At 49.4% G+C, this 26,542-nt stretch overlaps 1 protein-coding gene across 6 annotated transcripts in view; it reads left to right on the top strand.

Moving 5' to 3' along the window:
* Positions 1–26,542, top strand: part of grik5 (glutamate receptor, ionotropic, kainate 5) — a 66,836-nt gene that overhangs the window by 8,587 nt on the left and 31,707 nt on the right. Inside the window, exon 1 of one of the 6 annotated variants that reach the window (XM_057045854.1) lies at positions 19,162–19,284. The exons of the other annotated variants lie outside the window; for them this stretch is intronic. The gene's annotated coding sequence lies outside the window, so the exon portion shown is untranslated. Of the gene's footprint in view, positions 1–19,161; positions 19,285–26,542 lie in introns of those variants that run through there. 6 annotated transcript variants of the gene reach the window in all.

Here is a 26,542-nt window from a genome sequence, read left to right as displayed (position 1 = left end):
TGTGGGTGTGTGGGTGTGTGTGTGTGTGTGTGTGTGTGTGTGATAACCAACTGCTTCTCCTAGTTTCTGCTCTGCTCCTCTTTGGTCTCATGTGGCGTCCGTGTTGAATCTCTCCTGCTCGTCCCAGCATGGAGTGGAGGTTATGATGCGTCAGATTATGGGATGTGTGGTCCTCGGCTCTGTCCTCGTCAGTGCTTTTCACAGCAGCAGCTCTCGGGTTCGGTCCACTAAATGACTTAGTTCCACATGGTCTCAGATGTGGCACACATGCTTCAAAAAGAATCTTTAAAACTGACATTTACACCTTCCCCTCCGTCCAGTTTACCCTGGAAAATTGATTTTAAATGATGTCTAATTCTCCTCAGCGCTGGTTTAACTGCTCTTCTGGTCCCTTCTTCTTTTCTGCTGTCGCTCTGCCACTTTTTCCTCATTGTTTGCATCATTAATCATCAGCACTTCACAACCCTTTTCTCCTTCCTTCAGGGGCATTCCACAATCTCTCAGTTTTCTATGCAGGGCAACATGGTCAGAATGCCTGACTTTTGTCAGAAAGACCCACATTTGCCTCGTTAGGGCAGTGAGAATGATGTAAACACATTCTCTACCAGCTGACATCACAGCCCCCACTTGAGTCTCATCGTGCTGTATTATATTTGTCCTCACAGCTAACAGCTCACAGCTCACAGCTCACAGCTAACAGCTCACAGCTCACAGCTAACAGCTCACAGCTAACAGCTCACAGCTAACAGCTCACAGCTAACAGCTCACAGCTAACAGTCACTGCTACATTTGGAACGAACAGCGAAGTTGCATCACAACACAGACAAGTTTTCCATTCATTATTGGAACTGTTGGTCCAGATCAGGGCTGCCCCGAACATTGACTGACCATGTGATCACAACGGGAGTTATCGGTATTTATTCATTTAGCTGCTCTCATTTCTGTGTGTGTAATATTGCACCAATGCACGAGGACTCGTGGGTGTTCCGTCGGTGTTTTAATTACGGCTCATTAAAGCAGGTGTAAATAGAGTGGCGTGTACAATAGTTGCCGTCGTGTGCTCATTCATTTCCTTTCCAAAGAGCACCTTTCTCTCCAGGAGACCTCGGCTGTGTTCTGCTGTCGGGAAGATTCACAGATCAGCTGGACTTCAGGCTGTGACCCTTGAGGTCTTCGTGACCTGGGTGCCAACGTATTTATGTGGTTGTGAATTACAAAACTGTCGACCGGTCGGGTCAAGGAGTGACTACAGGTGCACACACAGGTGCACACACAGGTGCACGTAAGGGTAAACACACGGGTTTTTAATGGCTACCGTCCCGTTTGTGCGGTTGCATTTTCCATGAAGAGATGCGGTTTGGAGTTGCTCTGCAATTACGGAAGCTGTTTTTGATGTTGAGAACATTTTGGCAACCTAATAAATCAACAGAACGTCGCTCTTTTCGTGCTTTTGAAGTCAACAAACAGCAGGAAATGGCCCACACTTGTTCCCAAGTGCACAAAGGGCACAAATAGAACGTCTCCGCACAGATGAGCCATCAAAGTACAGGTGAGGTCGTTCAGGACTGAAGGTGGACCACGGAAGGGTCTCGCCTCCTGTTTGTGTGTCAGCTTTTGTGACATGTTTTGGGTGTAGTACAGCCGTGATTATTAGGTGCTGAATCCAGCAGATGTATAATTGATGCTGTTGGACTAATGAGGCAGTTTTGGGGGCTGAAGCGCTGTTGTTTGTGATTCTGCTCCCAGTTCTGACACATCTGCATAATCCTGCTGCTGTTGTAGGAGCCTCCAACAAAGATGGTGCTTGTGTGCTGCTGCGCCGCGCGGCTACTTTGCACATTATTGTGCCCCACCAGGTTTTCTGTGACACTGATGAGATGCCACTGATGTTCTTCTCAACCTCGGGCTGTGACAGGCTTATTTTGGCGCGCTCGCTAACCCCCCGAAGAGGCTCAGACACCTCCTGCGACAAAGTGAGCAATTCTAATTTTAGATAAGAGCTGTCTTTTAGCAGCGAATGGTCTTTCAGCTTCCTCCAATCTTTTGCTGCTTGACCACCGGTGCGAAGCTCTGCAGCCTGCGCTGAACCTTTGCTCCTCGTCGCCTAATGGAGCAGGAGAAATGGCCCCGTTTGCTTCGTCGTTTGTCCCCTCCTGCTTGCTTCAGGCTGGCTGGCCATGAGGGGGGAAGACAGCGAGTGTGTGTGTGTGTGTGTTTGTGTGTGTGACAAGAAGTGGACATTAGGACACACATGCCCTTTCCATAATGTGCTCCCGGCTGGGCTGCCCATAAAGTGGCTGCTGCTAATGGTCTCTCGGTTAATGGAGTCATTAAGATCGGATCGCAGAGAATGAGAGCAGCGTGTGTGAACCGGCGCAGGTTCGGCCCATTTGTGCGCACACTGTTACTGTAATTCCTGTGTGTGTGTTTGCATTCGTTCGCTGTTTCTGTTCTTACTGAAGGCAGCCGTCTCCGTGCACGTTTCTGTCAGTGCACGTTGAGGATCCGGTGCTGCGCCGCGACCTGGACGGCTCCAGCACTTCCCGCTCCGGCCACCACCCACAAAAGGCTGGTTTTCCAGTTCATTCCAGGACCAGTCCCTAAGAGAACACAGCAATGCATTCTGGGTAGTGTTGCGTGTTGTTTTCATGCTGGTACGACTGCTCATTAAGTCTATGTCAATTTCTTGATTCTCACCAGAGGGTTTGCTTATGTCAGCGTGCTCATCGTGTTTTAAGGCTCGGCTGAGATGGCTGCAGCTCCCCTCGTGCACTCGTCTGCAGCGTGCACGAGGGTGAGACACTCAGGACAAACCAAGATATTCCAGTTCAAACACAATTACACCGGATTTAATTAGCCAGCAGGCGATAGTTTGTGTTTCTCTCTGTACAAAGCATCTAAACGTCCACGTGCACGTTTCCTGACAGCACCCTCACGTTTTATAGACTTTCATGTGTCGTCAGCTGTGAATCACGAGATCGGGGGGATTTTAAGTAGCGAAGGAGAGCTTCCTTTAATTGAAGTGGTTTCCAGGCGACGTCCTGCTGCCATCGCTGGTCGGTCCCGTCTGCTGGTGCCCGTGGAGGCGCGGCGAGGTCACGCCGCTCCAAAGGTAAACTGGTTTAATCTCACCATTATTCTCGTGTCCAGCGCAGGAATGAGGAAAATACGCCATTACTGTTGGACGTGACAGCTTTTACTGTTGTCACATGGGTGATTATGTACCGTGAGCTGGTGCATTATGGGATATTAGCATAAAGGAGCCATTCGGTAAAAAGGATTTCTTGTTAGTGCGATTACAATAGACGTCTGGGTCACCATTCGCTCCATCCTGGCACAGTTCTACACACACATGCACGTCGACTGGAGCTTCTGCTGGATTGTGTGACACTTTAATAATGGCAGCCGTCACCACGCCGGCTGGCAGAGTCTCATTAATATCTATGCCTGGCTCTCCATATGGGACTCCGTAGGAGCCTATTCATGAGTCTCATATACAGAATATATGCAGTGTGTATTTACCGAGCAACCGTGCACGTGTTACAAGCATCAGATCCCCTAATAACTGATCAAGCTTGGTGATGCAGCATCCTCTTCCTCAGCCAAATATCAGAGCGGTTCAATTTTAATTTCCCCAAGAAAAAACAGTGACCTTTCTCAAGTTTTAATGATCTAATTTTCCAGCCAGAAAGCTCTGCTGACAGGTGAGCGCATCAACCACGGCCGTCGGCGGGAACGCTGCTGCCCAACAGCGGGTTATTCCCACTTCCTGTTTGGGATTCACGAACGAAATGAAAGCGTCTAAAACGGGTGGGGGCGTTTGAACGTTCAGGCTAAATGATTTCCCACTCAAATATTCTCGGAATGTTTCGCGCGCCTTTGTGATTTGAGCAGATGTTGCTTGAACCTCCGGAACTCGTGAATATCCGTGATGAGCCGTATATGGACAGGTTGCACTCGCTGTCACCCTGCCGCCATCCGACTCCAAATCAAACGTTTATTAGACGCTTCGTTGCCTTCGAGATGTGATGGAAAATCCGTTAGGGAAGAAAGTGTTGTCTCTAATTAAGCTCGCGCGTGGGTTTGTGCTAGAACACGGACAAGTTTCCCGCCATGAAGACTTAAGGTTAGAAGCAGGACGGCGCCTCACTGAGCGCGATGCTTCACGCTCGACTGGAGAGACACAACAGCAACGCACCGTCCAGGAGATGAAGGGACAGAGGCAGAGGGACAGAGACAGAGGGACAGAGACAGAGGGACAGAGACTTCCTGCTGGGGTCCAGAGGCCTCCGATGGCAGCCGCACTTCCCTGACTGTCCACCAGGATTCCTATTCCCGGGCCGTGTTTCCTGGAGCTGTTCACGGGCCCAGAAATCCACATATGCTGATTTATTATTTTACAATTAGTTAGACATCACAGAGCGGCAGCTGCATTTGCACGTCAGCCCTCGTAGCTTTGTGCACGTGGCAGGAATCAACGTGGCCTCAGCAGATCTGTGGTGTTACTGTGAAGCAGGAAGGTTTTATGTTGTAAATATAACAGGCGGGGACGCGATTCAGATGATGATAAACTGATCATAGCTGCCGTCTGTCCTGAAGATGCTCGGTCCAAGTCCTTGAATGAGGTGAACAAACTGCAGATACTTTTGTATGTTGGACGGGAATCATCACTATAAAACCTTACATACAGTTTTTATCCTTTTCGAGGAAAGTGAGCCCACCGTATGTTCGAGTGAGGCAATCTGAAGAAGTGGTCTTGGGGGAGAACTCTGCTAATTTAAGGTCATCAGAAGTGGCAACAGCCAGCTAGCTTAGCTCTGAAGGTTAGTTAGCTTGCTGGCTTGTGCCAGCCCACATAATAATAGCATAATAAAGTACCTAACTCCAGAGACGCGTTAGCGTGAGAGGGCTGAAGACCTCCATGCACCAGGCTAAGCTCGGCCCCAGAGCTGCAGCTGTGGTGGCCACGCTGGTGAGAACATCCGTCTGGACCCACATAATTACGGTCCCACAGGCTTCGTCATCACGGTGCAACACTTTCTCGACTGTGGCAGCTATGCAGATGTTCCAGTACACGCCAGGCACCACATTGACTATTTAATTTAACCTAATCAATGAAATTTTCTACCTTAATTTTTTTCTTTTATTTTCTTACTAGATTCCCTCTAGTCCGCAGGGAGATATTTATTGAACACCTTCCTACAGTCTATTCAATAAGCCCACTGCTTCGTCTGTGAAGGTACACTCAGAATGTAATTTCCTTTCGCCATCTGCTGCTCTCAGACTAATGACATTGAACAATAACCGTGAATGCAAACGAAACCTTTAATATCGGTGCCATCAACTACAGGAACTCTTAAGATTAATTTGTACGGTACAAAAAAGAACATGGCTGCATCGCTACCGCTTTAATGGGAAATTATACGTATTTTCCCCAGGGAAGATTCATCGTTTACCCGACTGAGTCGGACCTTTGGCCACAGTTACAAACGAGGACAAAACACACCGCAAGTTTTTGTACTGCTTGATGACTTACGTAACCTTGGTTACCAGATATGATCATCTTCCAATTTCACCATCTGGGCTCCGTAGGAGACGATCAATCGCTGGCACTTGGCCCGCGGCTACAATAACAACAATGGCGTCTCATAAGGGGATAACCTGCCTTATTGTGGGATGGATTTACATACAGCAGGTAATGGCTGGGACCAGGGGCTATCTGTGACTGATGGTGTGTGTCAGCAGTGTACAAGCAGCCTTTGTTTTCATTTGGCAATCAGGCCCATTGAGTGGTGCCGCTGCAGAGATCAGAGCCCCATTGGGCGCTCGCCTGAGTCTCCCCGTCTCCGTCGATACTCCAGCGAACCGGAGCAGACGCAGAGCTCCATTCACACCAGGCCCCGATGTGCTGTCCTGCAGTTTGGAATCCTGCTGCACATCTTTGCATTTTTAAAGAACACCGCCCCGGCCCATTAACGAGCCCCGGCCCATTAACGAGCCCCGGACCCTTAACGAGCGTGAGTTTGTGTCCGGTCGCGTCTCTTTTCAGGGAATTGGTGGAGCTGAGAAAAGGGGGTAGAGGAGAAAGACGGATCGGTTCCCGTGCTGAATCAGCAGTCTCCGCGTGGTCGTTCCTCCAGGGCCGTTGGGAGGAAGAGGAATGTTCTGATGGGAGAACCCGTCAAGCGGCTGGATCGAATACACAAGAGGGAACCCAAACACATTGATTAGCCATCGCCATAGTAACACCTCGCTCTTCAAAAGGATGAAATGAAAATCGTTGAAATTGTAAAGATGAAAAAATATTCAGAGCAAGAACAATTGACGGAGGCGTAAAACCAACAGGCGTGTTCAGGACGGCCGTGTTTTCCTCCGCGTACAAAATACAGGTCGATTGTGAACTCTGAGGGTTTTTATGTGCGTGAAAGCTTTACGGTAAATCAAACCGGATACTTGGCATGGAGACGGGCAGGTCTGGCTGCAGCAGAAGGCTCCTCTACCTCTGAAACAGAGGGAGGAAGAGCAGCAGAAAAGCAGCAGCAGACATTCTTTTGAAGTGGCCCATCATCATAAATAAACATGAAGGTGGCTTAAGGAAGGCGTTAGCAAGAGGCTACGCTGGAAAATGACCACAGCCACGGTCATTTACTGCACTAAACCAGTCCGCACGCTCATCTGACAGCATTTACCCCCCCCCCCCCCCATCATGCATGCTCTGATGATAAAAATGATCAAAATGAAAACTGTAATTAAAGGCGAAAATGCTTAACTGTAGCATCAAGGCATGAAAATATCTAAGATCATTTACCTCACTCTTCTATCTTTTAATTGCCCACTATTTTAAAAAAAATACCCACCAATTAAAGTGTCGGATACTCGATGACAGCTTTAGTTTCTGTAGTAGTTAGTTTAGTTTAGTTCCTGTGATCATTTCTCAGGTTTCACTGCGACGTCGCCACAGGTTTCATGTTTTATTCATCTATTGCTAACGCGTCCTCGACGATGTCTCCCAACACTTGGATCGAGGATTGTAACTCATTGTGGAATATTAGTGGCGCGCTCCCCAAGGCTGGCGAGGCGAACCGGTGTGTTATAACCCCTGCACCCCTGTGCAGAGCTGCTGTGATTACAAACGCTGCTTGATGAATTGCTAATACACACGTTCGCTAGCCTCAAGTTGCTGGTTGAATACGCCTCTACCTAACCTGCTCTTATCTCACCAATGAAATATTCATTCAGAACTGATCTTTCACGCCTCTTTTACACTCATATTCTTTAAAAAACAGCGAGCCGAATATGTTGTAGCGCGAGGTTTATGTAAAGAATGAAAGGAATGGCTAACAGCCTTTAAATCTGTCTGAGGCGGATCGGGGTGGAGATTAAACAGCATCGGTTAAAAGGGAGGAGAAGCAGGGTTTGGTCTTCTCGGCGTCTGACAGCTCCTCCATTATACTCAGCTAATCCTTTTATACACTCCACTCTGTTGCTGCACATATTGGCAGCATGCAGATGGGCGTCATGCAAACGCACGCACACGTGCACGAGCATCAGTTCCACACACAGCGAAGACATAAAACGCCGGCATCTCGCCGCGGTTGACGAAGGAACGGACCTTTGATCGGTTAATCGCTCCTCGAGGTGCATTGATCATTTCAACACGCCGTCCATCACAGTTGCTCGTATCACCGTAGGGATGTTGTCAGCGCACGTGGCGTTCCTGGCGCGCTGTCCCTGTTTGCTGGCGTGGCAGCAGCCTGACCCCGGCGTGGCGTGGCGAGGCCGTGGCGAGGCCTGTGGCGAGGCCGTGGTGAGGCCGCGGCGAGGCCGTGGCGAGGCCGGAACACGGCCGCCGTGATTCTCGCCTCAACGTTTTATCAGTATCTCAGCTCTCATTGGTTGAGGTGTGGCGGCCGACAGCCACGGTTGCGTCGCAGCGAGGACGTCGGTGACCCGGACGGGCTTCAGCCGCCCGCCGGCATCAGTACGGGACGGCGGTTGGCCCCTCCCCTCATCACCCCCCCATCCCGATGGCTCAGATCAATTAAAATGAATTAGCCTCCCATCCTGTTCACCCCCTTCTGCCACCAGTTTGTGTCACTAATGGAGCGCCGTGGCTGCCCCGGTGCACCCCCCCCCAGGGCTCCACACTAATAATCGTGGTTCTTGTGTTGTGATCGTGGCCACGTTCTGCCCCCGTCGCCTCTGCGTTGGGACGCTGATCTTGTCCCTCTGCAGCAGCTATCTGCCCCCATATCTGAAGAACGGATGCTACCTGGCTCCCCTGAGATTCCTCCACATTATAGACGCCCTCCTGTTGATCTCTTTTTTTAAACCCCCCCCCCCCCCCCTGTCCTGGGTCCTTATCTCACTGTGACCACGTTTTCTTCGCTCCATCTCGCCGCCCGTCTGCTGCCGTCTCCTCTCGGTCCACATGAGTCCGTCCCTCACCTCTTACTTGGGTCTAATTTGGGTTCCTGGAGAGACGTTTCCTGTGTCTCTGGTCAGGAAGCATCAGAGTGGAACCTGCTAAATTAGAATGTTATGGTGAAGCAACACACGCATGAGGAACTCTTAAGTTAATGGGCAATTTACCTCGCTTCATTGTGATAGCCTTTACATTCATTAAGCCCGCTTGGCTCCCTCACCGGCCTCTTTATCTTCCCCTTCTTCTTCCTTCTGTTCCTCTCTTCTTTTCTCTCTTTCTCTGCCCTGGTTGGCTCCATCCTGAAGGTCTGGCTCCATCCACTGTCTGGTCTGAGCCGTCCAGCCTGGTTCTTGGTGAAAAATGGTGAAATAACACGAGCCATAAATCAGCCCAATTGAAAAGATCACATTAGCGACCCCCCCCCCCCCCCAATCCCCCACCCTGCTCTTTTCTCTGCCCTTCACCCATCTTTCAGGGGTGCATAAGGAAGGCAACAATGATGATTCCTGAGGGCTGGTTCAGGAAGTGTGTGTGTGTGTGTGTGTGTGTGTGTGTGCGCGTGTGTGCGCGTGTGTGCTTGTGTGTGTGTGTGTGTGTGTGTGTGTGTGTGTGTGTGTGTGTATGTGTGTGCGTGTGTGTGCGTGTGTGTGTGTGTGCGCGTGTGTGCTTGTGTGCTTGTGTGTGTGTGTGTGTGTGTGTGAATGAGATCCGATCTTTAAACACTTGTGAGCGCTGTGCTCTGCTCTGACCTCCAGCTTCCAGGAGACGATGGTTTGAGCATCCTTGTGTCAGCACATCCACGCCACATCTTTGGCCGTGCGTCTCGATGCACGTGTGCACGTGCGCACGCGTGTGTCCGTGTGTACCGTCCAAGATGTATTACAGGCTCTCGGCCAGGAAGTGAAGAATCTATTGTGGGAAGTCCCAACAGGCAAAGTGACGTTGGTGGGAGAAGATCCTACTGGGTCAGGTGGTTCCGTCACCTGGCACCAGCACGCCATCATCCCAACAGGCATTTCACAGACGTTCTGATTCTCTCTGTTGCTTTCATCTGTCTCACGACGGTTTCTTTGATATTAGAGGCTGAAGAGGCGTTCTGGAGATTTACTGTCAGAAATTCTTCCCTTTGACGGCATCGCGCGCTTTTACCGCTGAACCTCACCTGCAAACAAAAAGATTCAAGTCACCTGTGTAGGAGCTTGTTTGGCTTCTAAAATAGATGAAAGGAGGAAAATCAATTCACCAGCACACAGACGTGGCAACAGAGTGGGCAACAACACCGGCTCCTCCATCACTTCCTGTTCCAGGACGCGTTCACGCCTTCATTCAGAGCTGAAACTACTCAATTCAGAGGTCAGAGGTCACGACTTGTAATCCTCACCCGGTACCACCGACAGAGAGGAGAGACGTTCCACTAAAAAGGAGGGAAAATAATCCAGGTTGTCTTTAACCCGCCCTGATGCGTCGGCTCTGATGCTCCTCAGAACCGCGCACGACCACGTGAGCTGATGTCACGTTCCTAAATGTTCTAGTTCAAACCCGTCGGAATCAGAAGTCAGAAGTGAGCAGCTGAGATCTCTGCCTGGTTGCTATGGAGATCTAGTAGATCACTAACTGGGATAGTCTCCACACTAAAGCTCCTGGATGTCTTTAAGATCTGGCGAGCTTCGTTATCTCCTGATTAACGGCGAGAGCCGTTGTGCCGCGCTGCTCCTCTGCACCACAGTCTAATGAAGTGTCAGCGCAGAGCAACACGTTGCCGTGGCAGCAGAGCCGTCACCAACATGTTCCCCCACTATCGTCTGAGCGCCTCACATCCGGGTCAGCAGGGTTTAATCAAAGCGCCGACGCTTGGTTGATTTGGCTCATTAACGATCGAACTGTTGGAATTGTGTAACTTAATGGAGGCGTCATGTTAGACTGGTGCAGCTCTGAGAGCCGAGCGGCAGCTTTAATGAGCGTCACTGCGTCTCTGCTGGAGGTCCACACCCATCTGGAGAGACCCCCCCGGCTGAACCCAACCCCCCCCCCGGCTGAACCCAACCCCCCCAGCTGAACCCAACCCCCCCACTTTTATTGGTCCCTTTTAGCTGGTAAAATGCTGCTTTTCTCCTCTTAAAACAAAACCTAGGGAGTGATTTTGGGAAGATGGCGAACAGATGTGGGTCACCTGTGGATCCAGGTCACAGGTGTCCAAGTTCTGTGTCAACTGGACTGTTTTTCTTCTCTTGACGACGTTTCACCGTCTGTCCAGAAGGATTCTTCAGTTCATGAAGAACTGAAGAATCCTTCTGGATAGAAGGCGAAACGTCTTCAAGAGAAGAAAAACAGTCCAGTTGACAGAGAAAACTACCTTGGATTCTTCAGTTCTGAACTCGCTGGGGGCTTGAAAATATGCATGCATCCATCCATCCATCCATCCATCCATCCATCCATCCATCACCCATCCATCCATCCATCCATCCATCATCCATCCATCCATCCCTCCATCCATCCATCGTGTGTTAATTCTATGTGGCCACTAATGAGCGGTGCACTAAAGTTCATTATACACAACCAAAGGATGTTTATGAACCTTTTTTCTATCGTTAATGTAATCGTACATTTTTTACATCTCTGATGCAGGATCAACTTCACGTTGTGCACTTTTTTGAACAATTACAGATTTGACGTAAAGGCCTTTCTTATCTGAACAGTGGCACAGAAGGAGAGAGGGAGCGAGGATGAAGCTGTGTGCGTACGTGCACGTGTGTGTGTGTGTGGTGTGTGTGTGTGTGCGTACGTGTGTGCATGTGTGCGCGTGCGTGTGCCTGCGTGCGTGTGTGTGTGTTTGTGTGCGTGCGTGCGTGTGCAAAGCGGGAAGCGGTCGCTGGAGGGTTTGTTTGTAAGGGGCGGGGGGGCGGGCGGGGGGGCGGGGGTCCTCCTCCCTCAGCAGCCTGCTCTTCTCTGGCCCTCGGCGGTGTCTTCAAAGTCTCCGTCCCTTAATCAGGAACAGAACAAAGATGTTCCTGCTGTTGAAGACGGGTCCATCACACAGACCGTGGGGCGTGTGTGTGATATAGGCTCTATACATACGTATATACAGACGGTCCTTCCCTCCCTCTCGGCGCTTCCAGACATCAAAGCAAAGCTGCTGATTTGTCGTGTCTGCTATAGGCTCTATACATACGTATATACAGACGGTCCTTCCCTCCCTCTCGGCGCTTCCAGACATCAAAGCAAAGCTGCTGATTTGTCGTGTCTGTGCTCCCCGTGTGTCCACGTCCTGTTTCTATCGGAGCGCCGTTGCAGCCTCTTTCTCTCCATCTTATCAGCGTAATTCTCATTCCTTGTCGTTCACCTGTTCCTCGTTTCTTTCTCTTTCGCTCTCGTCCAGCTCGCCTTTGTTTCGCTTAATGTCAAGACGGCGTTCTCTCTCTCTCTCTCTCTCTCTCTCTCCCCGTCTCTCTCCTCTCTCTCTCGGCTCTCTCTCTCTCCTCTCTCTCTCTCTCTCTCGTCTCTCTCTCTCTCGCTCTCTCTCATGTTTTAAAATGATAATGGCGGCTGAGAAGATGGTTCATGCTGCACTTGCACTGTGTTGTGTGTGTGTGTGTGTGTGTGTGTGTGTGTGTGTGTGTGTGTGTGTGTGTGTGTAAGAGAGAGGGAGGAAATGATGGCAGGTTCAGACAGGTGAAAGGTGAGATACAGGGTGGCGTCCGTGTGCAATCTCTTATCAGAAAATTAGCAGCGGAACCTGTGCAGGCCTGTTGTCGTCTGTGTCTCCGTATGGAATCAGTATGGAAAACAACACGCACGGCCAAAGGTTATTATGGGAGCTCTAAACACGTAAGCGTAGCAGTGCTGCATATAATTGGTTTTCATGGTGTCGGGTAGCGGGCGCCATGCTAAGGCTGTTTCATTCACAGTGTCGTTCACCTGTGGGGACGTGCTGCCATGGCGTTCCGTGGCGTTCCGTGGGTGGAGGTGGAGGGTGAGAGGAGAAGATCCTAACTTTGATTGGCTCTGTCACTGAAGGGGACGTGTGTTCAAATATTCTCCTTAATAACAATGTTTCCAGGCGCTACACAAAGGGAGCAGAGGTGTTGCTCACGCGTTGCATCACATTTCGTTACGGTACATTTTCATCTTTGACTCTCTGAAATTCCAAATCAAACCGTTCGGCGAAGATCTAATATTTACCCCCATTTGATCAGGCGTGTCAGTTTTCAGTCCAAATCACGGAGGTTCTGGACGATGGCAGGAAATCAGGGGCAGATTTTAAACAGGGCTGAGTTTCCTTTAAATAATGGATCCTGGTTTTTCCCTGCTAGCAAGAACGCCCCAGTTACCTGGATAATCAGCACGTTTCTCAAAGCATTTTTGTTGAGTCTCTGTTTGTTCATAAGATCTTTGTGGGTATTTAATGAGCTCTACCGGAATGAGTCTTTTAACAAAGTGCTCCCTCTGTGCGGATCCACTAAAACGACACCGACACCACGTGAAAGGAATCAATATTCCAACATTGAGGCTTCATCATCACACACCTCTGCTCTGTTTCTCAAGGTGAATGAATAAATACCCAGGAAGCAGAAACCATGTATTCTAATGGTGGTAAACAGCAAACTTAGTCTTTCCCCCTCTGACAAATTGGACGCTCGCAGAACTCGGAATAAGGAAGCTTTCCGCATGACTGCAGTCGTCCCTGGAGGCCCAGGTGCAGGACATGATTGGCTTTCTAATAGGTGAGTTGGCTTCAGACACAACAAGGACCGGGACCATCTGGACGTGTGTATGTGCTCATGTTAATGGCATGTTTGACTGCGGTGTGTGTGTGTGTGTGTGTGTGTGTGTGTAGCTGTTTTTGCCCTTGGTCATACTGAAAGCTGCTCTGAGGATGTTTGGTGCTCATTAACCAGTGGAAGATCCGTAGAATCCGACTCATTAGCGAAGAATGCTGTGCGTACGTGCATCATACGCAACCGGTGGGCGAAAATGTAGGTTGAGGAATCAAACGAGTCATTAGGCTGCAGCAGAAGTGCCGTTAATACATTTTTGATAAGGATAAGAAAGCGAAGACAATTACAGGTGGTTACCTCAAAACAAAGCTTTTAACGCTTTAATGCAACAATTAAATATTAAATCTTAAATGAATAAATGGATGTAAACAGCTGCGATGAGGGATGAGCTTCCCAGTCCAACACAGGAGCTGCTGGGATGTTGTTTAATACTCAACAAAGACAATTAAAAGAAAGAATAGATGATAATGGAGCCATTAACCTCACTGAGATATTGTATATATACACAATATCTGAGATATAGGTACACACACACACACACACACACACACACACAACTTTTGTAAGCGCTGCACTTAGCATGAGTTGACTGATCATTTTACTGTCGGATCCGTCAGAAAAACTCATCACCTTAATTCCTAAATTAAGCTGAAATACACTAACTCGTCCCTAATAGCTGTTTGCACATTTTCCTAAGTGTTAATTGCTGGTGATATTAGAAGTCACTCTTCCATTAAAGGGATATTAAGGTTTAATTTGAAATGTTTTCCCAAACGACTGCGCTCAGCTGTGTCATTTGCTACTCGCCTCGACCGTTTCAGCTCCTTTCTGCCGCTGCAGCAAAATTCCAAACTACTGTTTGGTCCTTTGTTATCTGTAACCCCCCCCGTCCCCTTTCTGGGTCCTGCCTGAGCTCTCTGGGCCGGTGTTGATGCTTCCTCCTCACATACGTGATAATTACTGTAGACAGAAAGCAGAATTCCGTCAGAGCAGGCCAGACGTGCGTGGGCGACAGTGTTGTCACGGTTACCTTCTGATGAGGCTTAATGAAATAATTTAATCTATTAAATACATGTAAGCCTGGATTATTGCACAATACATGATCACATGCCTCTGCTTCTCTCTCTCTCTCTCACACACACACACACACACACTCTCTCTCTCTCTCTCTCACACACACACACACACACACACACACACACACACACACACACACACACAGCTTGGCTTTGGAAGCCTCTCACCTGATGAGTGTGTTTATGAAGCAGTGCTGAGATTCCTGTGGTTTGCTGATGTTCCATCATCTCGTTCTCCCTCTCCGAGCTGGCGCGTCACCACAGGCTCGGTCACGCTAATAAAGACCCTTTGAACTGAGCCGAATTGACTCGAGACATGTCGAGAAAATGGGAGGAGATGGGAAGAACAGGACGAGGAATGGTTTGAAGAACAAAGAGGGAGAGAAAGAGCAAGATTCTGTTATCCTCAGGTAACTGCTCCATGCCCCCCCCCCCCCCCCCCGCCTGTGGTGACATTAATAATTAAAGGCAGGATGAGGTCTGCAGGTAGGGGCAGATGATGTCCTGACATGCTGCTGGTTTCACCCTTCATTTTGCATTTTAAGGTCGAACTCAAGGGGCGGTTGACATTTTGACATCTGACATTTGGAGCGAGTGGGTCCGGACGTCACGTTAGTGCTCCGTTATGTTTTTGTGTTAATGGGAACGAGGCAACGCAAGGCTGAGGGCTCCTGGACTTTTGACTTTTACACACCCAAATTGTTCCTTTTTTTGTTTTGTCTTGATTAAATAAGAGAGAACTTCGGGACGAGCATCAGAACCAACAAAAGGATCCTTTTACCGTCTTAAACGTCTCACTCGTCATTCTTTTACCTTTTATGGCTTCTCTAACAGGGAAATATCTCTGCAAAAATGAAATAATAAATGCTTTTCTCAAGCTTCGGGACTTAATGTAATGCTACTAAATCAGGCTCTGGACGCACCTGATAGTTACAACGCTGTGATTGGTCCCCTTATCCATAATAATAGAATAATGCAAATGCACAGATGTGTAAATGTGTTTAATTCTGCATGGATACATTCACAAAGCATAAATAACTTCCATGCAAAAGGGATTATTATGGCCTGCAGAGAATTCTGCAACGGCGACGGAAAGTCGCTCGTTTGTGTTTCCAGGAAACAGTTTGAGTGGAACACAGGAGGAAACTTTCTCCTAATAATTGAAATTACTCTGAACTTGCAAACAGCAGCTGCTGATTAATGGCTTGAATTTGGATCAATCAACCAAGGAGAATGTGTTTTTATTTTAATTGTTTTCCCCTCAGTCTTATTTGAAGTCTCTCCTTATGGAAAAGAGACACGACAGCAGCTGTATCTTAGCGTGAGAGTGAAGGAAGCTCATAGAAAACACCCCACATACATCATGGCCCCACGCGATGTCCACGGGCACGTCGGAACCTACGGGCACGTGCGCATTAGCAGCTGAGCTACCGATGACGCAAAATGGCATCTGACGTGTGCTCCCGAGGGCGTCTAATGCGCCTAATGAGGATGGAGAAAGAGGTCAGCGATGGTAGTCCTGCATAAGGCCCTTGCTGTGACTCCAACACTGACAGTGTTTGCGTGTGTGCGCGCTGGGAGGCGAGGTCCTCCCACCTCCCCGCTGCTGTGTTATGACTGGCATCGCCGCTCCCAGCCCCCTGTCAACGGGAGGTGTCATCCACGCTGCCTTCGCAGCGCCGACACGGCTTCACGAAGACTCAGACGCTCTTAGAAAGGGAGGAATTCACACGCACAGCTGTGCATCTAATGTACTTATTTGTGATGCATTCTGCTGGCACGGACAAACGCTCGCTGGTATTCTGCGAGGCGGCATCCGCCCCCCCCCGGGTCCTGGCGAGAAGCGAGGGCTCACCTGCCCCTCCCTCTCCTGTCACCTCATCTGTCCTCTAAAACCAATTGTTGCGTCTGACAGAAACTCTTGCTGCCGTTATCATCGTACCTTTGTGACGGCTTCATTCTTCAGGAAGTCATTTGCTCCTGATTTCTCCCTCCCTGACGCAGCATGCCTAAACTCTTTTGGCATCTTATCTATGTTTTAATACCAGGCTTAGCAGCCACAGTGGAGCTGTTAAGCAGTATTGTAGCAGAATGTTAACCAAAGCTGCGATGCCAACAGGCCTCATTGAGAGTGTAGCTGTCAGAAGGAACAGGAACTAAGCTGCGCACTGGGGCCTGTTTCAACAGCACCCCCGGCGAGTGGCTGATGGAAAAGCAGCGCCTAACAGAAGACTGGAAGTGACATTTAAACACTCGAATGATTCACAGAGCTGTTGTTGGAAACAGCTCCTTGACTGAGGGAAAGATTTGGAAATGTGCCCTTATGAATACGTCCTGATGAAAACTGACGCACAAATGCTTGAGAGAGGTGCTCGGCACCGTTAACCCTAACCCTGTGGTCCATCTGTGTGTGTGTAATCAATAATGAACTTGCTATTGTATGAACCATCCCTGGACTTCCATGGGCGTTTGAATGGTTGTATTTGAGCCCACAGACCCACGTCAGTAGTTCAGTCGGTCTGGACATGTGGGGTTTGTTGTGACAGAGTGATTTTTTTTGGTTTTCTGTTATTTATGCTCAGAGAAAAAGTTGCACCTGTTGATCAAGCGGTTCCGCTTTAAAATGGCGGCATTTTCTGCATTATTGTGGACGGATGTGAACTTCCATCCAAGAAGGTCTCCATCTTGTGCATTGATGATTTCCCAGAGTTTAGGGACACGTCAAATCTGTGTGTCTGTAGACGTTGTGGAGGGGGGAAACCTGCCGATGAGGGCGTAGATGTAATGCTCGAGGTCACATGACATCATAAAGCATGCAGAGTTCAATTGCTTCAGATGTATGTCGCTCTTTTCATGCATTGAGCGAACTCAAGTGACCCTTCAGACAGTTAATTCGGGGAAAATGTCCCTTTCAGGGCCTCTTGTAGCTTCCTGTTAAACGCACGTTTCATTTGGATTTATACAGACAGTTTTCAAAGCTGCAAAAAGGCTTCTGGACAGAAACTGTAATTAAAGAGCCACCTTATTCTAAAGCGCCCCCTCTGATGTAATGGAGTAATCCATTTGAGAACAGACGTTCTCATTGACGCTCAGCGGCCAATCGCAGCGACCAGAGATCCGGCGGATGAATCCTTCTTTACCGTCGGCACACTTTTATCTCCAGCCGCGATAATGCCGTTGTTTGTCGGCATATTTGTCCCCACATTTCTGAGCAGATAACATTGCCAAGAAATGCACCGCGGACAAAAGAAGCTAATTAGGCGTTGGGATATTTCAAAAGGGGAAGGAGTGTTTACAACACAGATGTACTGTGGCTTTTATCTCGCAGCACAGCTTTGATTTCCAAAAGCTGGAGACATAAACAACAACAGCAACACGGGGGCTGATTCAACGGATGCCGTTGCTTTTATACCCGCACGTGCACGTCTCTGACTGTTGGCTGCACACGCAGGTGTTGCTGATGAAGGTTGTTGACCCCACCGCATGCTACACGCCGGGTGTCTGTGGGCCATTGCGCCGTAGCCTGGAGTGAAACCTGAGGCTAGCCTTCATAGATTGATGAGAGTTCCTTCGGCTTGGCAGAGCCGTGACGCGGAGCACGCTCACGCGATCAGAGGTAGCGTATATATGCACAACCCGCTCAGGCGTCACCGATTCTAGAAGCTGCTTTTCCAGTCAGGGTCGGCATGTCAATTAGCTCATTGTGAGGGAAGGGGAATTAGGGAGATGAGTGTGAGTAAATGTGGGGTTGTGAGTGTAGAGACGAGCCGCGGGGCTTTGTTTGGGTCTTAGGCCCAAGTCCTGCATCACTCATCCCAGCACGACGCATCAAAGAGACAGGAGACGGCGTTGCCACCCGCTGCCTATATATGGTCCTTCCTGCCTCATCCATGCTTTGGTGCAGAGAAAGTAGGCCAGCGCCGGGTCCTGTTGACCATATTTGGCCGGGTGTTGTGTCCCCCGCAGCCATCTTGCCTGCCTCCACTGCCTGCTGCCAGGGCACTGTTGCTCTGCTCCCCCCCTTCTTGTCGTCCATCCCTGTTCTCTCCAATCTCCCCACCTTCTCCTCCTCCCCCCCATCTGCCATCAGAGGGGAACATTTTTGAACCTGATCTGTCTTCATGCTCTGGCCTCTTATCACCCTGCCCCCCCGTCTTCCTGTTAATCTTTTGTCTTTCCTCCCCAAACCCTCTCCTTCCGCTCATCCTCTTCCTCCCTGCTTTCCCCTCCTTTCCTCCTTCCTTTGTACTTTCCCTTGTTCTTACTTCCTGTGTTTTCCCTTTTCTCCCTTATCCTCCTGCAGCAGGAAGCGTTCACATCTCGGGTTCTTTCAGTGTGCCGGGTCCACTGGCCGCTATGCTGGCACATCGCTCTTAATCATCTGTGCCGCCTGGCGCATGCGTTGGCAAATTCATTAACATGCACAGGCGCGTGTGCGCACAGACACTTTTATGTGTTAGACTGTGAAAGTGTTAATCCCAAATCTGGACACCGGCGCCAGTGTTTGTTAAAGCATGTGCACTTTCATTCACACTCAATTTGTGTGAGTTAATAGCCTTGCACACACACACACACACACACACACACACACACACACACACACACACACACACACACACACACAGACTCCCTCCACCTCCTGGCAGCAGGTTTGATCGCCTGGAAAATGAATACTAAATGCAGGGCCAAAAGGCTGGCAGGGATCACCTTGGCTTGCAGCTCTATACAGGCATGAAACTGGAACACCTCAGTGCGTATATCCCCGCTCTGATATTCTGCGGCGAGGTCAGGGCGTCTGTGTTCACTGATATGGTGTTAAAGTGGAAGATAAGAGTGTTTTCACCCCATCTTTCCCCACAGCCTGCTGTTCCTGCTCGCCCATGCAAACACCAGCGTACGATAAAAGCTGGGAATGGCTGAGGTAGAGCCGATGGAGCAGACCGCTATGGACGGGGACAACGGGCACCAAGAATGATGAGCGATGACACTTTTACATCCTGTGGTGATGGTGTGTGAGCTCACAATCATCGTGTTCACTTCCTTTTACCAGTTTCCACTACACACCTGTTACACACCCTGCGCTGGTCACCGCCCCATCAATCGACCACAGATACCAAAATATACCACGACTTGTGGGTGATGTGTGACGACAACACGAGTGAAAAATGATTTATTGTCTCCGACCGCATGTATTCGTGGGGGATTGTGCGTTTCCCTCTGACTCTGTCAGCAGCCCTTCGCACCACGGGGAAAACACCAACGCACAACTCGCCACTTTAGGTCTCTTCTGTCCTCTCTGGGTTCGTGTGTTTCATGTCGCCGCTAGTAACAGGCACACTGGCGCCGAGTCTTTGGTAGCGGCGCATCTTTAATTTTCCAATTTTCCAAATCTCCTTTTCCACGCGTGTGAGATGAGTCGGAGGCACAGCAGGAGTGTGTTTGTGTCCGGGCGCTGGTGTCTGTCTCTGGCTTTTCTGTTTGCTTCCCTTATCAATCCGTGCCAGATGACAGAAGCTCTTTAGTCGGGAGTTAGTTCAGTTCAGCATGAAGATGAGGTTTGCTCTCCCGTGCACGCTGGAGTGTGTGTGGCCTCCGCGAGTGTGTGTGCGTTGCCTGATGTCAGCTGGTGGCTGTGCGAGTGTGAGCATTAGGTAATCCCATAGCACAATCACTCTGATCTATTCCTGAACCTGTCATTATATATAGCCGTCTCCTCGTCCGCCCACAGCCTCTCCCCATGTCACACATGCTCTGCTTTCTCTCTTTCCCTTTATTTTCCGTCTCTCCTCTCCGGGCCGCTCCTCATCCCTGTCCTCCATCTCCCACTCCCACACTCACTCGCTGGGTTATTATGTGTTCCTGCTTTCTCTTGTTGCTCTCTGATCGCTCAACATTTTCCTTGTCAGCTCTCTCTTTCCCCTCTTCCCTAACCCTCTGCCCCCAAGCCCGACACTCGCCGACATTCCCCTCCTCCCTAGCTGTGCTCTGCCTCTCCCTCCGACATGTTCATCCTTGCCCTCTTCCTCCTCCTCCTCCTCCTCCTTTTCTGCCCTCAATCACATGCGTGCATGCTGTCAGAGGGGGAGTATTGATTCCACGCTTGGCTGACAGGCACAGTAATGGACGACTTGGTCTGTGTGACAGTGTGTGTGTGTTGATACGTGTGTGCACGTGTTTGTGTGTATGTGCATGCCTGATTGTGTGTTGGTCGGCTGTTTAAAGAACAGTCACGGCAATAATTCATCTGGCCGACTGGATGTCTGGTGGACGGGCGGGTCGGAGGGCAGGTGGGTCGGAGGGCAGGTGGGCAGGTGGGTCGGAGGGCAGGTGGGCAGGTGGGCAGGTGGGCCGGTGGGCCGGTGGGCAGGTGGGCAGGTGGGCCGGTGGGCCGGTGGGCAGGTGGGTCGGAGGGCAGGTGGGCAGGTGGGCGGGCCAGAGGGCCAGAGGGCAGGTGGGCCGGTGGGCAGGTGGGCCGGAGGGCAGGTGGGCAGGTGGGCAAGTGGGCAGGTGGGCAGGTGGGCCGGAGGGCAGGTGGGCAGGTGGGCCGGAGGGCAGGTGCAGAAGTTCCTCAGCACGTACTGTAGCACAACATTTGAACGTAACCTCGTCAAATAGGGACGCCTTTGAATAACAGTCTGTTTTTCCTGGGGGGAAAAATGACCGGACACACTGCGGGAATAAGGCAGCGAGCAGACTTTGGTGTTGCTTCTACATGGTCCTCATCCATTTTAAACATGCAGGATATCAAAGTGGAGATTTTGAATGCAACAGACTGTCGTTGAAAATCTCAAGACATGTTTCTCAAAAATGACCGTGGCTGCTGGGATGGCAGCACGCTACGCTAATACGGGTGATCAAGCTAACACTCTTTCTTTCATCAACCATAACACGTTTTGTGAACACCTTTATATGAATTATTATAGAAGCTATGGCTTCTCTCTGGTTGGGGTTGTAAAGATTGCAGCTTGATGCTTGTGCACCATAAAGAGAGCATGGAACATTCGTGTGTATTATATATGGCATATGCAGGACAACCGTCATCTTATTGTAGTGAAAAGGAAATCAAATAACATATTGTTACTATATATATAGTATGTAGTGCATTTGGAGACAAAAAGCCACTGTCTTTACTGCCAACACTCACAGTACACGACACACTGAAATCCAGATAAATAATCAAATGAATGAAATTTAAATTCTCATACATAATTTAGTCCAACTTGCCCTTGATTGAACAACTTGAATGAATGAATCCAAATATAGATGCAAGTTGCGAGACTTTTAAAAAATAGATGCCGACGGTTCTGTAGTAAATTTTAGGCTAAAGCACCAGGATTACTAAATGTATTATGGATTATTCACCAGTGCCTGTTACTCAACACTGGAACAAACAAATGTTAATCTTGTATTAAACGCATAAATATTCCCACAGACGTTGTTTTTAGCGCACGCCGTCTATTATCATAGCGCACGGGGATAGCAGCAACCTAGCATGAGAACGCTGTCGGTTCAGATCACCGAATCACTTCATTAAGCTCATCAAGGTTAGACTGTGATCATAATTGTGCACACGCACGCACACACACACAGAAACACACAGAAACACACTTTGCAGCTGGATCGGTTACAGATGTTTGAAGATCTGCTTTTCTCATGAGGAAGTTCTTTTTATTCTAATTATTGTAATTGCCGTTGTGATTGTTGTGCGCTTGTGTCACACAGTGGCTGTTGGTTGTGTTGTGGCTGCAACAGGATGCAGCGACCGGGGATGAAGACGCAGGTGAAGCTGCTCAGGTGACGCTCGAGCTTTCCCATAAGATCCGGCATCATTGGGAAAAGCTCCTAAAATATACAAGTAGTGTTCAACCAAAGGTTCCTTCATTTGTCTGGAGCTGAGAGACAGAAACAACCTGTGGGAGCAGGTTAACAATAATGTCAGAAACACAATTAGCCCAGATGGACACACAAGTGAAATTCTTTTCCACTCAAAAGTGAGGGACATAAAAGCATATTTCTCTGTTTTCCGACTCTTCCGGCTGCTCCTTCTCCCCCCTCGAGTCATTTGATCACACTGCTAATAGTCTCCTGTTGAGCAGAGATGAGCGTTTGCAGAGTCACTCGTGTGTGAGGGAATTACACAACACCACCACGAGACATGGAGCATATTCCAGCAGTCAAATGATTTTTACTGAATCTATTTGAATGACACAGTAACTATAAGCCATTAGTTTCTGTGCCATACATCTAAACTGTAATTACCTCCTCAGTTTGAGCTGATTATTATGGGATCCACTTGGCTTAGCAGGGCCAGCAATTCTCAGTTATCAGGCAATTGATAAAACATGAAATGCTGATGTTGGGCTCCGTTTTAAGGGTTTGAGACGTCAGCTGATGTGTGTGAACGAATCTGAATCAAAATAGAGAAAAGACACTAAAGAAATCAAAACATTTGACAAAATGGCTCCAAAATGGCTCCAAAATGGCTCCAAAATGGCTCCAAGGGTCATTTTTGCAGCCCTTCATGCTTCTGTGCTGCGAACCAGGAGACAAATAGTGAAAACCTTTTTTTTTGTTTTACTTTGAAGCCACGAAATTAAAACCCCGGGGAGAAGAAGGTGTGCTCCCACGTGTTTGGAGCTGTGGCGGGTAAACGTGATGAAATTATTGGATTTACGGTTTATTTCACGCCTCCACACCACAGTGTCGGCTGTTCTACGAGCTAATTCTTAATACGGTCGAGAACATTATTCAAGATTCGTCTTCTGGCTTTTGCAGTTTTGCAGTCGAGCGACTCCCAACCCCCCCCCATTTGGGATCAGTTATGTAACCCAGTGGAATCCAGGATCAGGAACTCTGCTGGACCTTGGAAGCCTTGACATGGTTTAGTTCTTCAAACATGAATCGTATCGAATCACATTTTTGACAACAGATGTTCTTTCCCGGCATCACGAGGGACGAACTCCAATTTGTTGCTTCATTACTGCTGACGCTTGCTGTCATATCGGCACCATCTGGGAGCCGCTTTAAAGTCACTGTTTCCAGAACATTTTCAAGCCTTTTTACCCAAAGGCAGGGGTTCTTCTGTGTGACACCCTCCACCTCTCGCCCATGGGAGACCGGTGAGGGTGAGCGGAGACACTCGGAGCACCTTTTATGTCTGGAACCAGGGAAGCAGGAACCACTTTCCTCCTTCTCTACGTGCATAAATTTACTGGGACTTTTGCTGCAGCGTTCCCAGCGATCCAGCGGAGGAACGCCGAACGGTGTCCAGCTCCGCATCCCTGACCCTGAATCTCCGCAGCACTTTATATTGGCACTAAGCAGGTTTATTTTTATTTGTCTTTGGCTTTTGGGGGTTTTAGTGTTTTTGAGCTTGATCTTCACCTTTACTTCTTCTTGTGGGAACAGGCTTTTCCTGCCACCTCGTTGTTTGTGTTTAGACGTCTTATTTCAAAGTGGTCCAGATCAGTGGTTCATGTCCAATTACGATCCAATCGTGCCCTTGCACTCGCAAAGTTCTTACGCTCTAAAAGACTAAAAGTTGAAACAAACTTCACGGACACACTTAAATGTTCTATTTGTTCAGCTCTTCGGCGTTCTAACCTCTCTCTGCTCTCAGGCTGCTTTATTCTCCACTCTGCTTTGCTCTTTTCTTTGGAAAAAATAAAGAAAAGAAAAACATTTAATACTCTCCAACCCCCAGAAGCTGAAGTGTTATTACAGTGTTATTACTGCACTGTCCTGGTTTGGGTCCAGCCTTGTCTCCATGTTGCTTTGATGGCTGGAAATGATCTCTGAGATGAGTAAAAAAACCAATATACCATAAAAAACCCAAATAAGTGACGACGTTCTGCACGTTTGGACAAAATTTGAATCCAGCCTTGAAGACTCAAACACAACTCTGTCCGATCTTTAGTGGACAATAACAACAATGTCTTGACCTACATATTGTGTTCAGCGCATCGTCACTTTGCATCGTTTGCAGTCGCACAATCGGAGTCTCGCCCGGAGCCGCTGCAGAAGTCTGAGCTTTCTGCTGAGCAAATGAATAGAGATGAAAGCAGCGAAACCACGGCGCTAACGCGAGCTCAGAAGAGCACTTTGGTGTTTGGAGTGTGTGCTCGTCTTCTTCTCCAAAAACACTCTCTCCATTAACGTGAATGTGTTGGTCTAGTCTCATTACAAGAGGCCAATTTTAGGACTGACTGCTGATTATGAGAGCAGTCAGACATAAACCATCGCCAGGTCATCGTACCATGGGCCTCCAACAGGACGGCGCCAGGTCATCGCACGCTGGGCCTCCAACAGGACGGCGCCAGGTCATCGCACCCTGGGCCTCCAACAGAACGGCGCCAGGTCATCGTACCATGGGCCTCCAACAGGACGGTGCCAGGTCATCGCACCCTGGGCCTCCGACAGGACGGCGCCAGGTCATCGCACGCTGGGCCTCTGACAGGAGGGTGCCAGGTCATCGTACCCTGGGCCTCTGACAGGAGGGTGCCAGGTCATCGTACCCTGGGCCTCCAACAGGACGGTGCCAGGTCATCGCACCCTGGGCCTCCAACAGGACGGCGCCAGGTCATCGTACCATGGGCCTCCAACAGAACGGCGCCAGGTCATCGTACCATGGGCCTCCAACAGGAGGGTGCCAGGTCATCGCACCCTGGGCCTCTGACAGGAGGGTGCCAGGTCATCGCACCCTGGGCCTCCACTCCACATGTCACTGCTGCTCCTGCGTCATGACACCAGTCGGTTCCAAACGGCCAAAAGCTTTTTTTCATTCGTCTCCTTTTCTCTCTTCTCAACCTCCTAAATTCCTGGACTCTGTTGCCACGGCAGCAAACCCGGAATATGAGACAGCGAGAGACCAGAGCTCCTGTTGCGTGTGGCTGCACGTGGACGAGCGTGCGGGTGCACAGCAGCAGACGGGCCGGACCCGTCTATTTGTGTCTGTTTTGTTTGTGTGTTGTGTTGTGGGTTGTTGTGTGGGTGTAAGTGGGAGGGCGGCGGAGTCACTACGGAGTCATCGTGCACCAGCAAACGCTCACACGCGTGATTAACGAATATCTTTATGTTGGGAGGCTGAACCGAAAACACTCGATAGCAGCAGTCGTGTTCCATCACTGGAGCGGAACCACGTCAGAGCCGTTGCTAAGCGTTAGCGGCCCTTTCCTGGCGCTCAGTAAGAAGCCAAGTTAAGTCCCACAACTGTTCAAAGGTTGAAAAGCTGGGGGGGAGTAACAATAACAATATTCATAATCTAATTATGTCTGCACGACCAAAGTTAACCGGTAGTTTGGGTTCATGATGGAAACGAGCTAGCACGCTGTGAGCTGCCATTGTTCCATTCTCATGCACTTGTCGTCCTCTTTGTGTCGTGTGTGCGACGATCTTGCCGCTGCATTTTTGAAGGCATTGTTCTGAATGCAAATTTAAGCTCTTCCAACCAGCCACGGGCGAGAGAGTTCAAGGAGAGCTCCCTAATTGTGATTAAACTGCTGCGCTAACATTAGCCACAGCTGTAACAAATGGGCCCTGCCTCAACAGCAAGTGACACTCAGCACTTAGCTCGTCGTTTTTGAACACCTCCTGCTGATTTAGTTCACTTCATTTCATTACACAGTTGCAAACAAAAAAGATACAAACCAATTCATACGGGACAAAATGAATAAGAAACACTTTTATCGCACCATAAAGATGAGAAATATCAGCGTTGGGGTGTTTAGTCCTCATTGAGTCACCGCATTTTAACAGAGGAGCCGCAACTGGCGTTAAAAATGGCTCTTCAGCACGAGGAGGGAACGGCTGAGAGAGGCAACCAGCCCGATCAGCTGGTCACGAGATGACTGGGGGGGTGGGGGATGGGTGGGGGGGGGGGGTGTTGGTGGTGGTGGGGGGGTTACAGAGAAATGACAGCTGACAGTAGCAGAGAGACAGATTTTCAATTTGACAACACTGATACGGATGGTTGATTAAAATCATTGATCTGTATCATTAAACTGAAGGAATAACTGGTGGGGGGGGGGGGGGGGAGGGGGAGGGAAGGGGGGAGGGGGGGGGAAGGGGGGAGGGAGGGAGGGGGAGAAAATGACGGAAGGAGGGAGGGTTCGTAGAAGATGGTTTTCATCCTCATCGAACTTCATTTCATGCTTTATATAACTCTCTGGCCCTCCCCACCTCTGGTCCTCCACCCTGGTCCTCCACCCTGGTCCCTCCCCAGGGTCCCTCCCTGGTCCCTACCTGGCCACCGGGCTCCCTCTACCCTG

Source organism: Takifugu flavidus, chromosome 10 (assembly GCF_003711565.1).
Source record: "Takifugu flavidus isolate HTHZ2018 chromosome 10, ASM371156v2, whole genome shotgun sequence".
In the NCBI taxonomy this organism is placed as follows: domain Eukaryota; kingdom Metazoa; phylum Chordata; class Actinopteri; order Tetraodontiformes; family Tetraodontidae; genus Takifugu; species Takifugu flavidus.
Note: the sequence above shows the minus strand (reverse complement) of the source record. Positions and strands in the feature narration are given on the sequence as shown.